The 16,900-nt window shown below is 41.6% G+C and overlaps 2 protein-coding genes across 2 annotated transcripts in view; one reads left to right on the forward strand and one right to left on the reverse strand.

Moving 5' to 3' along the window:
- The window catches only part of NF1 (neurofibromin 1), a 5,218,972-nt gene that overhangs the window by 1,447,156 nt on the left and 3,754,916 nt on the right, over positions 1-16,900 (reverse strand). The gene's annotated exons all lie outside the window — the stretch shown is intronic.
- The window catches only part of EVI2B (ecotropic viral integration site 2B), a 36,773-nt gene continuing 32,417 nt past the window's right edge, over positions 12,545-16,900 (forward strand). Inside the window, exon 1 of the mRNA XM_044054640.1 lies at positions 12,545-12,750. The gene's annotated coding sequence lies outside the window, so the exon portion shown is untranslated. The remainder of the gene's footprint in view (positions 12,751-16,900) is intronic.

The raw sequence follows: 16,900 nt of genomic DNA on the forward strand, positions 1-16,900 counted from the left end.
GTTTGGAGGGACAATACCTGCTGAACCTAGGGGGCTGGACCTGTAAGAAATCCGTAACTGTTTGCATAGATTTTGCTTTTTCTTTCATCTTTTTTTAAGACCTCTTCTGCCTTAGTGACAAATAAGTTATTTGTGCAAGGGGGCATCCAACAATTTAGATTTGACATGGTCTGGCAGGGGTTGTTCCTTAAGCCATGCATGCCTTCTAATGACAGAACCAGTGACTGCTGCCCTGCAAGAAACTTCCAGGGCATCAAAACCAGAGTGCAAAGTGTGTTTAGTTACTTGATTTGCAGAATGCATTAAGTCTTGTAAATCTTTAGATTCTGCCCAGGCAGGAAAAGAAGAAATTTTTTTGTTTAAGGAGTTCTAAGGTATGTTGCTGAAATTTCAGCATATGGAACTGACAGTTTAGTGCCCTGACAGCAAGAGTAGCTGCCATCTGTCCAATGCTTGGGAATCCCTGTCTGAGGGGGTGAGATTCTTAGCAGAGGTTGCTTTAATCCCTTTTGCCCCTTGAGACATGACCTCAGGGTCAGCTGTTGGATTTTTAAAAAGATATTTGTGTGAGCCAGGGACTCTATAGTACCTGTCTGGTTTTCTGGGAGCAGGAGGTAGGGAGTCAGGAGTCAAGCTGGATTCATGGAAAACATCCTCCACAGCATCCAGGACTGGGGGTATGGCCAAGGGTCTGTGTGCGGAAGATTGAGGAATTCCGAGTCTCTTTTTAGACTGAGGGTAGTCCTCACTCTCCATTGGGAATGCTCCCTTAAAGTATGCAGGGTTCCCCCAAAGGAAAGTTTTTTGGGGGAGAAGCTGAAGGAATGGAGTCCTCTGCATCAGAATTCTCATAAGTGGAGAGGGATTGCATGTCTTCATAGTCAGATGCATCAGATTCATCTGACTCTTGTTCAGATAAAACTACAGGGGACAGATTTCTTTTCCTTTTGGAGGGGGTAGCTTAGCTTCCCCTGATCAACATGATAAAGTCTTCTGCCATTTTAAGCATTTGAGACTGAAGCAAGGTAGCAGGCGCTTGAGAGTGGGTCGTCTGTTTATTGGGTGTGTTTTGAACCCTGGGCCTATGAAACTCAGTTGTTTTTGAAAGAATGGTAATCATGAAAGGATGTCAGTTTGTGTTAAAATTTGGTAGTGCGAAGGAATTCCTCGGAAGCCAGTGCCTGCTCAACGGCTCCGGACCCATCCAAGGTAGAGACAACCACAGGATCCTTAGCCGAAGAAGAGTTTTGTGGCATACTGGACTCCGAAAGGGTCTCGGTAGCAGCCTGCAAATCAACTGAAGTGGGCATCAGGGGCTGCGAAAGAACCTGAGTACTGGAGGATTGACGACTAGCTTAACAGAAGTATCGTCGGTAAGGTTTGGACCTGTTCGGTCTGTCTCTGTCTTTATCTTTACATTTTTTTGGAAGACCTGCTGTCAGATGGCTTACTGAAGCCATACCAGAATTCGAGGGTTGTAAATGAAAATATCTGGCTATAATAAGGGCCCGACGATGGATAGTTCTGGCATTGAACAAAGCACAGAAGCGACAACGGGGGATGTCTTGTTCTGGGCCTGAACAAGTGATGCAGTGAGTGGAAGTCTCGGTGTGGTATTTGCTTTCCATAATCGAGACAATTAACAACGTTTTCTGACATCGGTTAGTGCAAGAAAAAAAGATCCCCAATGGGGTACTTAGCTTGAGAAGACTTCAACTTCAATTCGGTAGACGAAAAATCAGGCAGCAGCTGACCAGCACTCATGCGAACTGCTTCTGCTTTGGGCTCCACGGCAAGAAAGACTGGGGTAATGGCGCCAGCTGCTTTACTTTATACTACTGACGACCTAACGTCAGTCCTCAAGCGACAGCAACCGACGTAGAAACACTAAGTCTCTGGTATTCGGGCCAGCTGAGGGCTACCCTGGCAGGAATAACCCAAAAGTGCTGACTCCAACAGTGAAACACAAAGCACATCTGCTTGAATGGTGCCTTGAGACAAAAGGCCCTGAAGTACATCCAGAAAAAAGGGCAGCTGTTCCTGAGGAGTTTGACAAACATCCAGAAAAGGAGGACGGGATTTCCACACCATAAAGTATACCTGACAAATGACGGACAAAACCCAAGAATCCTGAGTGACACTTAACAATTGGCAAAGATAAAGAGACAAAAGAACCTGGGGAAACAAATATATCCTTCAATTCCTGTAAGGCCTTGCTCTTTTCTTGAAGGTACTTAAAAAGCTCAGCTGCTACAAAACCAGAAAGATTATTATTATTAAGGGGGAGAATTCATCAATTTAGCCTTAATATCATCAGGCAAAGGCTGTAGGTGAAGCAAAGAGTAACGCCTTAACACAGAACCAAAGAGAGCAGCCCTAGCAGCAGCTACATTATAACTACATTTAATAGAACGGTGAGCCAGTTGAGAAGAGGATCCCAACAGAGAGGTCCGAAAACTTCCCCTCAGAATCAGGAAGGTCAGAAATAACCTGACATGCCCGAGAAAGAAGAGCTAAGACATACCTGGTTGCATGTGTCTGCTAATCAATAGTTCGAAAGGCAAGGGTAGCCACAGTATACACACTTCTGATGCCATTCACAACTCTATTGTCCTTGTTAGAAGGAAGCAATTCAGTAGAAGGCAAGAGCTTGAAAGGTTTGCCCTAAGAGACAGACATAGCAGAGGGGTCAGCAGGAGGTCATTTGTAAAGAAACTTACAGATATCAGGCATCTTATAAAACTTGTCAGGCTTTTTAGAGACTGTAAAGCCACAGTGGTACAGCGGTTAGCGTTGTCGCCTTACAGCAAGAGGTTCTCCCGTTCGATTCTCGGCTGGAGTGCCTTCTGTGTGGGAGTCTGCATGTCTTCCCCGCGGTTGAGTGACATTAAAGACATGCAGGAAGGTGCGAGCGTGAATGAGCGTGCCTTTGTTGAAGGTTGAGCGTCGGGTTGGCAACTCAACACCGTAAAAATCCACTGCCAATCAAGAGTGGACCGGAGTTCCGCTGTGGCGACCCCTAACAGGGAAAAGCCAAAAGACTTTTAGGCTTTTATTAGGGGCTGGATGTAGGAAATCAGGAGCCTGAGAAGCTGTTGAAAAAGTATCCAACAGAACAAGCTAGGATTGGAGGGACAGCACAGGGCTTGGGGGATTCAATCTGCAGGAGTTTGTAATACCTCTTCTGGATGTCAGAAACCTGAGTACACAGCCCCATTTAAAGAATTCTAAATAAGAGATGATATTCCCAAATGAAAGTTCCTAAAAGGGAGGATATGAACTAACAGAATCCTCCTCTCAGAGCCATAGTCCAATGGAGAAGGAATCTGTGTGGCATAATCAAAGACTGTTCCCTCAGAGTCCAAGTCCTCATCAGAACAGTCATGCTCCCCAGGCCTCTTAAGTGGAGTAGAAGACCAAGAGGGGACAGGAACAGAAACTCCCTGGGGAGGCTTTAAGGCCATGAGTGCATTAAACACCCCCTGTATAAAATCCTGCCTTTCATGCTGGAAATCATTAGGAGAAGGGGAAATGTGTTTAGTTTTATGCTTTTTCTTTTTGAAGGACATCAGTCCTAAAGACCTTAGAAGGTTCAGACCCTTGCAGATAATAAATGTAGTGGGAATCTCCTCTCAATTAAGAATCTGCAGAACACCCCTTGGACATTAGCCAAGGTTCCCCCCTCAGCATCTGTAATGAATGTCTGCAAAGCCTCTGAGGATGTGCAATGATCTGGATCCATGCCAGCCTCTGACGTGGTAACGGCAAAAAACTCCAATAGAACAACCAGACAATCTTCTGGGCTTTCACAAGCCTTGAGTGAGATGTCCAGGGACGACAGCACAGCAGCCATATCAGAGGTTTTTGTCTTCTTGGCAGAAGGTCGACCCCAGAATGGGATGATTCCTCCATCACACCCTCCACCAACAACTTAATACATTGGTTCTCCAGGTAGGCAGACAATGAGGAGAGCCGACAATGAAAGGTCTTAGGGACAAAAGCTTGACACATCGAGCATGTAGTACGGTTGTGCCATGTACTCAAACAAAAAACACACTGTGATGTTCCTTATGGGGAATCTGTTTTCCAGACTGACATTTTCCCTTTCTGGATGACTTGTAACCTCACACACAAAAGAAAATAAGATACAAAAGAAAATAAGATGAGAAGAAAACCCCAATGAGACACTTATTTGAAAACAGCTTGGTAACTAACAAATGAAGGACCATTCAGACCGACATATCTAAGATGGCATTCAGACCGGAGGCCAAAAGGTTCTGAGGCATGTACATCCATATGCCAACTTTATGCCTTATGCCGTGAGCAGGGAGTATTGTATGTGATGTATGATGTCTTTAAAATCCTAAAGCTTTGATATACTGGTTGGACGCCAGGTTGGCTACCCTAGGCAGGAATCCCTTTAGTAAAGAATACTGCAACACTGATATGGAAAGACATCTAAGAGAGCCTGAAAGAAAATCAACTAGAAAAAGTGAAGAAAACCACTGACTGTGAAGACTCCTGCAGTTGTTCAGCAAAAAAACAGCTCAAGCTCCAGCTCTGATGCAAGACATGTCTTCTAGTAATCTAGAGGGGGGAAAAAAGTCAAATGTGCTCAGAGCTGATTATAGTAAACAAACCAATGAAGGAATATATCAACAAAAACAACAAAAGGTTATCCCTACTCCAGTGATTTCTTCACATCATCTATTTAACTAAGAAAAACTGTTTTCCACTATGACGCAGTTGCATCTTACCTTAAGAAACAATATTTTCTACATATTTTGAGGAATTCAATCTCAGTTGCTACCTTCCCTTTCATTAGTGTGGCTTATGTACATTTCAAATAACTTTTCAGGACTCGTAGCCTCCAGTTTCAGAAGTCACTACAAAATTAACAATGCACTGACAAGGATAGTGAGTTAATGGAGTACAGTTTTGTAACTACCATAAATGTAGATGTTCGAGTGTAAACACTGCTGCAGTCATTACACTTGTGTTATCCTGCCATCAGGCAGTTCCCCAGTCGGCCTGAGTTCCAAAGTCTTGTCCGGCGTTGATTGCTGTCGCCTCCTCCCTGACGTCAGTGCGACAGGGGTATATAAGATGCAGCCACTCCAGTTTCTTCAGTTTTTCCTTGCCCCAGATGTCAGGTGCCCCCAAATAGATAGGAAATTCAAATTGCTAATAAAACATACACAAGAAAAGCAAACAACAACTTTTAGTTACCAGCAAATACTCCCCATAGGTAGCAGTGGGTAGAAGGCATAGGTACTTACCAGCAAGTAAGAGGGAAGGAGGGAGGGTAACCTGGACTGCAGCAGTGTATACACTCGAACATCTACATTTATGGTAGGTACAAAACTGTACTATGTTCATCGTGTTACACTGCTGCAGTCATTACACTTGGGTGGAATCCCAAAGCTGAGGCAGGGAGGCTGGTTCTATAAGGCATTAGGGGTGGCTATAAGGCCCTGCAGCACAGCAGTGATGAAGCCAGCTCTGGATTTGGAGTATAAAGGCAAATGGTAATGCTTGGTGAAGGTATGCACAGAACTCCATGTTGCTGCTTCCAAAATATCCTTGGTAGGTACTACTCTGAGGTAGGCAGTTGAAGTGGCTGTTGCCCTGGTGGAGTGAGATCTAATGCTGCTAGGTACAGGTTTCCCATGGTGAGTATAGCAGAAATGTATACAATGTCCTATCCATTTTGAGACAGTCTGCTTTGAAATGGCTTTTCCCTGTGCTCCTGCAGCAAATGCTACCAATAATAGCTCAGATTTTCTGAAAGCTTTGGTTTTGTCCAAGTAGAAGCGTAACTGCCTGTGAATGTCCAAAGAATGTAGTAGTCTCTCCCCTTTGTTCTGTGGTTTTGGATAAAAGGTTGGCAAGTGAATAGTTTGGTTTACAGCCACACTTGATACCACCTTTGGCATAAACGTAGGGTTAGTTCTTAAAGACATCCTGTCCTGGTGGAAAATGAGGAAAGGTTCCACTGCCATTAGTGCCTGTAATTCTGAAACTCTTCGTGCTGATGTTATTGCCAGTAGCAGAGCAGTTTTCCAAGGGATGTATTTTAATTCTGCTGTGTTAGCTGGCTCAAAGGGACGTAAAGTTAATTTTTCCAAAACAAAGTTGAGGTTCCAAGTTGGGGAAGGTGCTCTACGGGGTGGTCTTATGTTTTTAGCCCCTCTGAGGTACTGTTTGAGAAAAGGATTCGAAAAAATTGGTGGATCTGTGTTGTAATGAGCAGAAATGGCTGAGGCGTGGATCTTGATAGATGAGAAGGAGAGGCCCTTGTCCAGCATCTCAGTTAAATATTGAAGTATCTGAGGAATGTTTGGGACAAGAGGGTCAAGGCTGTGCACCTGGTTCCAGGCACAGAATCTCTTCCATTTATCCGAGTAGGCTTTCCTGGTGTTAGGCCTTCTGGCCTCCAGAATGACATCCATAACAGCTTTGGAGAGAGGCAATGCTTGCTTGACTAATGAATTTTCCATGCAGCTAGGTTTAAGGTCTTTAGCTGGCTGTGAAGTATCTGATTGTTGTGCTGTGTCAGCAAATGTGGGATTTGAGGCAAAATCCACGGTGGTTCTTGTGCTAAGTTCTTTAAGACTGGGTACCAGTGCTGGTGTGGCCAGTCTGGTGCAATCAGGATCATCTTTGGCTCTTCTTGCCTGGCTTTTATGAGTACCTTTGGAAGGAGAAGTAAAGGAGGGAAAGCGTATACTTGCAGGTTTTTCCAGCTGAATGGGAGGGCATCCACTTTCCATGCTTGTGGATGATAACTCCTTGTGCAGAATTTCTGTAGCTGGCAGTTCATTGGAGATGCAAACAGATCTATGTCCGGGCTCCACCATTTTTGTGTTATCATTCTGAATATTTGTGGATTCAATTCCCATTCGTGGGGATCCATGATGTTTCTGCTTAGGTCGTCTGCCTTTTTTCTCTCCTGGCAGGAATTGTGCTTGCAGATGAACTTGGTAGTCTAGAGCTGTGTTCCACAAGGTCATGGCTTTGTCTGGGTAGGAGTGCGTGCCCCCTTGCTTGTTTATGTACCACATAACTGTGGTGTTGTCTGTCTTTAGTAGTAGTTGCTCTGGATGTAGCAGGTCCTTGAAAGCTATAAGTGCATTTTGTACAGCTAGCATCTCTTTTTGATTGATGTGAAGATGCCTTTGCTCTGAGGATCACTCGCCCCAAATACATTTTCCTGCCATGTGTGCTCCCCAGGCGTAATCCGATGCATCTGTTGTCAGTGTTTGCCTGGCTGTGGGTTGAGTAAAAGGCTGTCCCTTGCTGAGGTGACAAGCTTGAGCCCACCATCGAAACTCCTGTTGAAGGCAAGGAATTAGCGGTATAACTGTTTCCAAACTTTGACAGTGTTGAGACCATACACTCTTTAGGTACCATTGTAGTTTCCTCATATGCAGCCTGGCATATGGAATTAGTAGTATGCAAGATGCCATGTAGCCCAAGGCCTGCAGAATTTTTCTTGCAGGGAATTGGGTCTTTGTTGCCATTAATTGAAAGTACTGAGTCAGTTGTCCTTGCTTGTCTGGCGTGAGATAAGCCATCTGGGCCATTGTGTTCAAGCTGGCACCCAGGAATATTATCTGTTGTGAGGGCACTAGTTTTGCTTTCTTTTCATTTATTGTGTACCCCAGGCAACTTAACTTTTTTACGAATGCCAGATGCTTTAGAAGAATGTCCTTGCGCTCTACTTGAACAGGGCAGTCGTCCAAGTATGGATAAATTTGAATTCCTTTCTGCCTGCAAAATGCAATTACTGGTGCCAGGCACTTTGTGAAGACCCTGGGCGCAGTAGATAAGCCAGCTAGAAATCTGATGTATCTTCTGCAGTTTTGTCTGATAGGGACATGCAGGTACGCCTCCTTGAGGTCCAAAGTCACAAGCCAAGCTTTCTTGCCCAGCATGGGAAGAAGCTGCTGTAGTGTCAACATTTTGAATTTCGGAACATCCAGGTAATTGTTTAGAGAAGAAAGATCCAGAATGGGTCTCCAGGCTTTGTCCTTTCTGGGAACCAGAAAGAGTCTTGAGTAAAATCCTTGTCCTTGCTCCTGTGGTGGTACACTTTGAATAGCTCTCATGTCCATGAGTGATGTAATTTGTTTTTGAGCCTCTGCCCATTGATTTGGTGGCAGATTTGGCATTCCTTTTAACCTTGGCAGTGTGTGAAAGTGGAACCTGTAACCTTGAGATACAATGTTGAGAACCCATTTGTCTTTGGTGATGCAATGCCAATTGTGAAAGAAAAGTGCCAGTTTTCCTCCTAAGGGGGCTGCCAAGAGAGAGCTGTTTGGCAGCTGTAGTGGTAAGTCATTGAGGCTGCTTTTTATAAGGTTGTGGCCTGTCTTCCCCTTCTTTCTGGCCTGGTGTACCCCATTGTCGAGGCCTGTAAGGACCTTGTGCTTGACCTCTACCTCTTGGACGTCTGTATCTGCCCCTTTGAGATCCGTCTGTGACTGGAAAGGACCAATTCTTTGTTGGCCAATTTCTGCTAAAACGAGGAGGCTGAACCTGTAAGAAATCCTTCACCGTTTGCATAGATTTTGCCTTCATCCATCTACTTTAACACTTCCTCTGCCTTAACTCCAAACAACACATCCCGCTGCAAAAGTGTTTCCAATAATTTTGCCTTAACATGATCTGGTAACGTATGTTCTTTTAACCAAGCATGCCTTCTAATGACAGAGCCTGTAACTGCTGCTCTACAGGAGGCCTCTAAGGAATCAAACCCACATTGCAAAGTATGTTTTCCCACTTGTTCAGCTGCATGCAATAAATCCTGCATTTCTTTAAAATTAGGAGGATCTGAATCTGGAAGCATTTTTTGTTTTAACTGAGACATCAAAAATTGCTGATATTTTAGCATGTGAAACTGGCAATTTAAGGCTCCCATTGCTAAAGTTGCGGATGTATATACTTTCTTTCCCCATCTGTCTAATGCTCTGGAATCTCTGTCAGAGGGAACTGGGTTTTTTGCTTATGTGGCCTTAATCCCTTTGGGTCCCTAAGAAATAGTTTCAGGGTCAGCAACAGGGCTTTTATATAAAAATTTGAGAGAGTCAGGGACTCTGTAACATCTATCAGGTTTAAATGGGGCTGGAGGTAAGGAGTCAGGGTTTAAGCTGGATTCAGTGTACACATCATCCACAATATCTAACACTGGTGGAATAGCAAGGGGTCTGTGTTGAGGAAAAAGGAAGTCTCTGAGCCTTTTCTTGGATAATCCTGGCCTTCTCAATGGAAATGCTCCCTCATGGTATGTAAGGTCTCCCCAAAGGAGTAGTCCTCAGGCAGAGAGGCTGATGGAATTGATTCCTCAGCATCAGAGTCCTCATAAGGGGGTAAAGAATATCCTAGGTCTGAGGATGAATCTGAAGAAATGGACACCTGGTCGGAAGATTCATAGTCTGCATCCTGTCTGGGCCTTTTATCAGGAGGGGGATGGGACCCCCTGATTAGGGTGATTAGGTCTTCGGCCATTTTGAGCATTTATTTCTTAAGCATGGAAGCCTGTCCTGGAGAATGCTGTATTCATTTCTTTGTTTTTAAGGGGGCCTTAGACTTAGCAGAGGGTTTAATGGTTAACAGGGTAGGTCTGAAAACACCCTCTGAAGCTATGGGTTGCTCAGCTACTTCGGTTCCCTCTGAAGGGTTAGTCTCGGTAGACTGAAAACCTAGAGCATCCGAAGGCCCAGCCAGCTCCACGTGGGAGTCTGAGGCAGTCTGTGGAAGTGGTCGTCAGGGCCTGCGTAGGCGCCTCACTGAAAACAGGAGAAGCGGTGACCTGCCTAGAAGAGGCCCCGTCATCAGTTTTGGGCCTTGGATGCCTGTCCTTGTCTTTGCGCTTTTTATGTATTCCGGTCATCAGAAGTTCCGATGGCATGGTGTAATTGAATTTTCTGCTAAAATAATGTCGGGCAAAATCAAATCGACGTTTAATAGTGCGCTTGTTAAACCTAGCACAAAACCGACAACCAGTGACGTCGTGGTCTGGGCCTAGGCATGGAATACAATAGGAGTGGAAATCCTCATGAGGTATTTGCTTCCCACAAGAAATACAGTTAAGTTTTACTGACATCGGTCTGAGGAAGAAAAAGTTTCTCCAATGGGGTACTTAGCTTAGTAGAAGACTTCGGTTCTGGATTCGGAATGAAAATCTCAGGAGTCGGCCGACCGGCACTTGCGAACTGCTTCTGCTTCGGGCACCGTGCAGCAAGAAAGACTGAAGAAAATGGCGTCGGCTGCATCTTAAATACCCCTGTCGCACTGACGTCAGGGAGGAGGTGACAGCAACTGACGCCAGACCAAGAATTTGGAATTCAGGCCGACTGGGGAACCGCCTGACGGCAGGATAACCCAAGTGTAATGACTGCAGCAGTGTAACACAATGAACATCCAATTAATTTCAAGGGATCAACTGTTATATTCAATCATGTTTCTCCAAGATCTCTTGTCAGCATCTGACACCAACTACTGAAAAATCCTGATGCAACACCAGCATTCACACTGTGACTAAACTGTGTGGTCACTGACTGGTATAAAATAAAACAGATTCAGGCAATGGACATTTGGTGATCTGCCTCTGGAGACAGCTGTCCCCTTTTAGGGGTGATCTAGGAGCATTGGCTGGTTAAGTGATTTGCTCAGAGTCACAGAGTAGGCAAATGGATGTGGAAGGAATCAAACCCTACACTTTAGGCCACTGGAAATAGTGCAACATCTCAAGGCCTTAATCCTATGTGCTAATCATTAAATTATATAAATCCAAAAACAGGTTCGAAAAACCAGCACACAGTCCGAGAAGAGTCAAATAACACTATTTATTCCACTGTTTTAAGCGCTTTTCGTCAGCCTGATAGCACACTTCTTCAGAAACCTGGGTTTCTGAAATAACTAAAAACACTCTAAATAAATGATGGTATAGAAAATAAGTAAAATGACAGTGTCAGTTATACATTGGTAAGAGAATTAAATATATTAAGTAAATCCTACAGTTAAAAGTTCAACTTTTGAAATGAACAAGCAAGCAGGTGATCAGAGTGCAATTTGGGGAGTTAATAGCAGTATTAACCTAAGGATTTAAAACCAGCCATGTATTATGTGCTTGCAATTTTCAAACAAGCAACATTCTGACAGTAGAACATGCAAAAGACATATTTCAAGAAATGTGTGGCTCTGTGGTAAAGAGGGATCAGGTCCAGACTGTGACCCAGTTTCAGAAGTATACAAAAAAATGATACTTCCCTGGTGGAACCAGTGAATCCACAGCTAAGCAGTTCAGGGGAGGGGAAGTGCTGGCTGAAAGAAGCTCCCATACATAAATGATAGAATAGTCTCTGTGGTCATCTCATTGCACGTCCTTTTTCTGGTGCATCACCGTGTTCACGAGGAGAGTACACCTCAACAGCAGAAGTCTTGAGCCACCCCAGTTGCCTTGTCTAAATGATAACCCTATCCAGGTTGACCTTTGCTGCAGTGATAGGGAGTGAACAGGCCAATTAATGGAAGGGAGGCAGTAGATGATTGACAGACAATAGGAGCAAACTGGGGTAAAAATGTAAGTAAACAAGAATAATTACAAGGGAAGAAGATACAAATAAAAAGTATAAAGCAACACTAATACTAAATCGGGGAAAACATCTACATATTCAAAATTCCCCAAAATTCTACAAATTAATTCCCAAACTTTAAAAAACTGAATTGTCTACAGTATGGTAAGGAAAATACCCCTTCTGACTTATCCATCATTATTCCTTCTGTTTCTCTAGTATTGTTGTTAATTGTTTTATACTGTCATACAGGTAAACAAGTCTGACAAATCTTAAAATGTCTACATTTGTTTTTATTAAAAAACAGCACTGGCAGAGGTAAATAATAAAGTTAATGTTCTACTTACAGTAGTGAAGTGTGTGTTCACAAATTGCAATTATTTATTTTATTTTTTAAGAAAAACTAGCTACCAAGAAGGAACTACTTTTTCAGTCCAGTACTCTGAGTTGCAACACAAGCAAAGTGCAGCAAAAAGAGCATTTTTGGGAATGCTTGTGTGTAGAAATTAAAGGAAAAAATGTTTTAGCTCAGTGCAGCACTACAGGGTATAACATCAGGGAGGAAGAGTTGCATGTCTGGTTTGTTTAAATCCATCTGCTGTACTTCCTCTCTACTAAACTCAAAATGTATATCTACTACGACCTTAGAGTATCCTTAATGCACATACCGACACTATCTGGATAACCCTGACAAGTGGACTTAAAGGAGACTCTCTCAAAAGCTGCCATATTATGTATGCAATTTGTACATCATTAAAGATAGGGGCATGCACTTGAAATTTGTATTCAGCACACATTAGACTCAGACTTGCAAAACTTAGATAGGCCTATACACTGTTCTGCAAGTTTAGTTTCCAAATAACTATGTGTGTGTATTAATGAAACTTGTGGTTTCCAGGCATTTCTCTTCTGTTGTCATACTTCCTGATAAAACCCCAGATGGTGAACTTCCTTATTAAGCCTTCAAAAATCAAGAATCAGTCGTGGTGCTACAGAATTGCAGATGACGACATTAACAAATACTAAACATGTCATTATACTTTTTATTTGTAACGACCTAGAATTTGAAAATTCATTATAAAGAAATGTGCGATGTACCAGGACACTGTCTACAGTGCAGTTAAACAAGCAGAATATTTTTTTTTTTAATAAGTCAATTCATCATCAAACGGTAAGCAAACAATTTTGTTCTTAAAGACTTGTCTACATTTATAAGATTAGTAGAACTTGTTTAAAACTGTACAGGTCTATAAACTTATGTTCATCTTTCTGGTACTACTATTATAAAGAATCTGTTCACAGTCAAATAAGGTGTTTATTTTAACATTATTTACATTTTAAAACTGCAAATTCACTTGCACAAGTAGGGCTATATGTTACTTTCATACTGATACTAATGGTTGCATGCATTAGGAGTTATTCTGACCCTGTTATCTACAAATAATCTAATGAATTAATCATTAATGAGTTGAATAATCAACATTAGATACAACTTAGCAATACTAATCAGCTTAAGCACCACACCTTTAAAGTATGCAGCAAGTGAAAGGAAAATAGATGCAACATCACAACTTACTGGCAACCTAAAGAGTATTCGCTTCTCATGATCTGAAGTAATGTGAACTAAAACAAGAAGTGATATACAAGTAGTAAACTAAGCACACTTTTTTTCTCACAACAGTCCTCCAAAAGTGAACAAGGTTGCAGAAGATGTAGTCAGTGAAATGTTACTGAAAAATAAATAAAGCTTTTGGCTGGAAAAAGCTATATACAGATGTTCTCTGAAGAGTAACATTAACAGTGCGGTACAGTATAATAAGAACCGTTCTAAGAAAGTACTGAGGCAGCAAATGGTACAAAGATAAGCCTATGCATTTATCTATCCCACATCCTTGTTTGAATAGAAATGCACCTGTTCAGCTAAAAAAATGTACAAATTATGATAATGCTAGTATATAACATCCTCCCAAACGTAAATCTGTTCTATAGCCAAACTAGAGTTAAAGGTAACCTGAATCTATACTGTAAAATCTGGTATCTGCTTGTATCCATGCTGCGCCTGCAACATCAGACAATTTGTTAACCACATAACACTCAAAACTTGCAAGTGCTTCTTTTAATGGGCAACTTGGGAAAACTAGTTTGATTAAAAACACGCTCAAACCTGTAACAGAAAGCACATGGAAAATGAAGGACCCAGACCTAGGACTACAGCAAGGTGGTTAGTCTTAACCCTTTGCTTTGGGTAACACACTTTTATTTCATGGCCATTGGTGATTCCAACAATGTGACCCCCTTCCCTCAAAGGGTCCCTGCAGTGAAGTTTTTATGTCAGTAAAACCTGGAGGCCAGCAATAAGTCCAGAAAACCTCTGAAAGGTAGACATTCACTACTGCACCACAAATAAATCAAAGATAAACATACTCCTCACATCAGAGTAAGGAACACGTACATTATCATAGCATGAACTCTAATGAGGAATAACCCCTTCTTCTAGCTGATAGTTGACACACACACAAAAAAAAAATTAACGGATCTAGGGTAAGCTGATGGCCATAACTCTCAAGTGTCCAGATTTTCACAGAATGTGCAGAGTTCTTTCTGCCTCATATTTTTGGTGTATTCCGCATAACATTTGTGTTTTTTTTAATCAAATCACTGAGGAATGAAGTCACTAAATGAAGACATACATTTGACTTTCAAACTTCACTTGCTTCAGAAAATGCATACTAACACAAATCCTGTTACTCTAGCCATTTTTTTAAGTTTATAACAGCAAGATTATTTGGCTTTTGTCCCCCCAATTATTTTAGACTTTGTCCTGATTTCCTGCACTAGGAGGTTAAGAGGTATGCTGATGACCCAAAGAATTGACACAGAATTAAACAGTACCAAAACGCCTCATGTGTTTGCAACTGTCAAGTCATGATGTAGAAACCAAGCAATACATTACTGAAGGAGACATCATAAGCAGCACTCTTCTGTACATCACCCTTGTCATGTTGAAGGCCATTTATAAAACTTCAGTGTCTCTTTCTTTTCATTAACCTACCAGCATGAAGGGCGGAGCTATCATACCTGTAACACAAGTAACTTAGATCTAAGAACACACCTGGGTCATAAGCTGGCTACTGTTAAAAAAAAAAATCTCCATGAAATAAACTTCTTTCTAGGGCAGAGTAACAACAAAGTTTGTGGTTTTCCCCTGCTGATGACAACTACTTGACCAAAACAGTAAGAGTTATCAAGTACACATTTCAGAGCGACACATTCTTAAAGAATAAAAAAAGCTCCAAAATGGTCACTGCAAGTCATACAAGTTCAGTAATGCAAAACAATGACATCTGATTTAAAACTTCTACAACAAAAAAGCAGGACATGCAGGACACATTATCAACTGTTGTGCCTTAATTTATGAAGTTACAGCACCTTGAGAATTCCAATGTGCTACAAAATAAAACATGGTCTTGAATCTCCATTACATACACAAATACACTCCAATAATCTTTATGACGTACAGACCACCACTGAAAAGCACTACTGCTAAATTAAATACTTTATTTTAGCACATTCATTAAAAATACAGTTTTTTTATTCATACATGTAAATGTGTTAAATGCAGTCCTGTACTGCATTTTCTTTCATTTACATCTTTGCTGCAATACTCTAAAATAATAGCCTATTTGTTCTCATATTATGTAAAGTGGAAGGTCTGGGTGACGCTAGAAGGAAAATGGTCAAGAGTCACTGATGTAAAAACAAGACTTTAAAGACAAAAACTTTGTGAGCTAAGCAATTTAAAAGCTGATGTCTGTCCACTTGAGATACAACATAAAAAAGGAAGCTTCAACACACACCCAAAAGAAAAAATGGCTTAGAAAAATAAGATCCATGAGAGAACACTTTTGTCTACTGAGTTCTATTTAGTTGTAAATTAAAATATCCTGCTTATGTACTAGTTTTATACTGTTGGCATTTCATGTGTTTGTGCAATTTTGTCAGTTACCATTTATCTGTGATGTACACATTTAATTTATATTTCATTACAGACCCTATGCAGTAATAACCACAAAAAGAAATGAGATGTGCAAGTAGTGTGCAAAAGGTAGTTTAATACAGTATGGAGGAAATCTGGTTTACACTGGCATGAGTCTCTTGATGTACACAACACCATCATTCTACTGTACAACTCTGCTGAAACCTCATCTGGGGAATATGACACTTCAATGGACTGTAGCTTAAAAAAAAAAAATGTCAGGTACATACTAACAAGAGCTGCACAAAATTGTGCCCAATCAGCAATTTTCTATACCAAGTTTACTAAAGGAAACATTTCTCACTAGTGAGCTTAACATGCAAGCCACCCACCCAGCACACATCATAAATGGAGGATCCAGTCATCCTCAAGTAATTATCTATAACACCCGGCGTTAAGAGATGTGTATAGAAAACTTAAGCTTGGTATACTGAACAAGGAGAGTTAGTAACACAAAGCTAGGAGGTGACCCTCCTTTTACCTCCCTTAGCCATCCTGCCTCACACCGTCTGATCATTGCATTCTTTCCTTTGCAGGCTCTGACTCACCTTTTACCCACCCCTTCCCTCCTCACTCAGTCTCTCAGACCTGTTATAACATGCTTAACTCCCTCACTTCATCTCAACTCCAAATCCATATCCAACTGACTTGCACATAGCTTCCTCTCACTACCACGTATACTACTTACTCAGTTTCCTCTCTTACGCCTCTATCTTCCCCGTCCATCCCATTAGCCCTTCTAGTTTGTTCCTCCTTCATGTGGAGCTTATGCTTTATATCTGCTTGAGTTTAGTGCAATAGTTGTATACAAGATTTAGGTATACGAGTTTAGAACAGTATCTGAGCTTAGAACTATCTGTATATACATCCTACCTCATTCCTAGCCTCTAGCTAGATATTGGTATATCTGTTCATTACCATGTTTCATATTTTATTTATAGTTAATGTTTATTGCAGTATGTATTATTTGCTAATGTATGTACATTCAATTGTTCTTCATGTACACTGCTGCTCATTTATTATTCTGTGGAGCTTTTCTACCCAGGCGTCCACTGAAAAGGGACCTGTGTCCAGTTCGAATTTCCCGGTAAACAAATGTAAATGAATAAATAAATACATTTTAATTCCGTTTCCTCACTCAACTATACTATACCATCACAGGCAAAATCTGTCCTTTCCATCTGAAGTGTTTTGTCTTGCAAGATTTGTGAAATTCCAGGAAAAACAGCTGCAAATATTGTAGTTTTACCCACTCCATGGGGATATGTATTCCTTTCATTGCAAA

The sequence above is a fragment of the Protopterus annectens genome, chromosome 13.part0 (genome assembly GCF_019279795.1).
Source record: "Protopterus annectens isolate FY-2018-M chromosome 13.part0, PAN1.0, whole genome shotgun sequence".
In the NCBI taxonomy this organism is placed as follows: Eukaryota; Metazoa; Chordata; order Ceratodontiformes; family Protopteridae; genus Protopterus; species Protopterus annectens.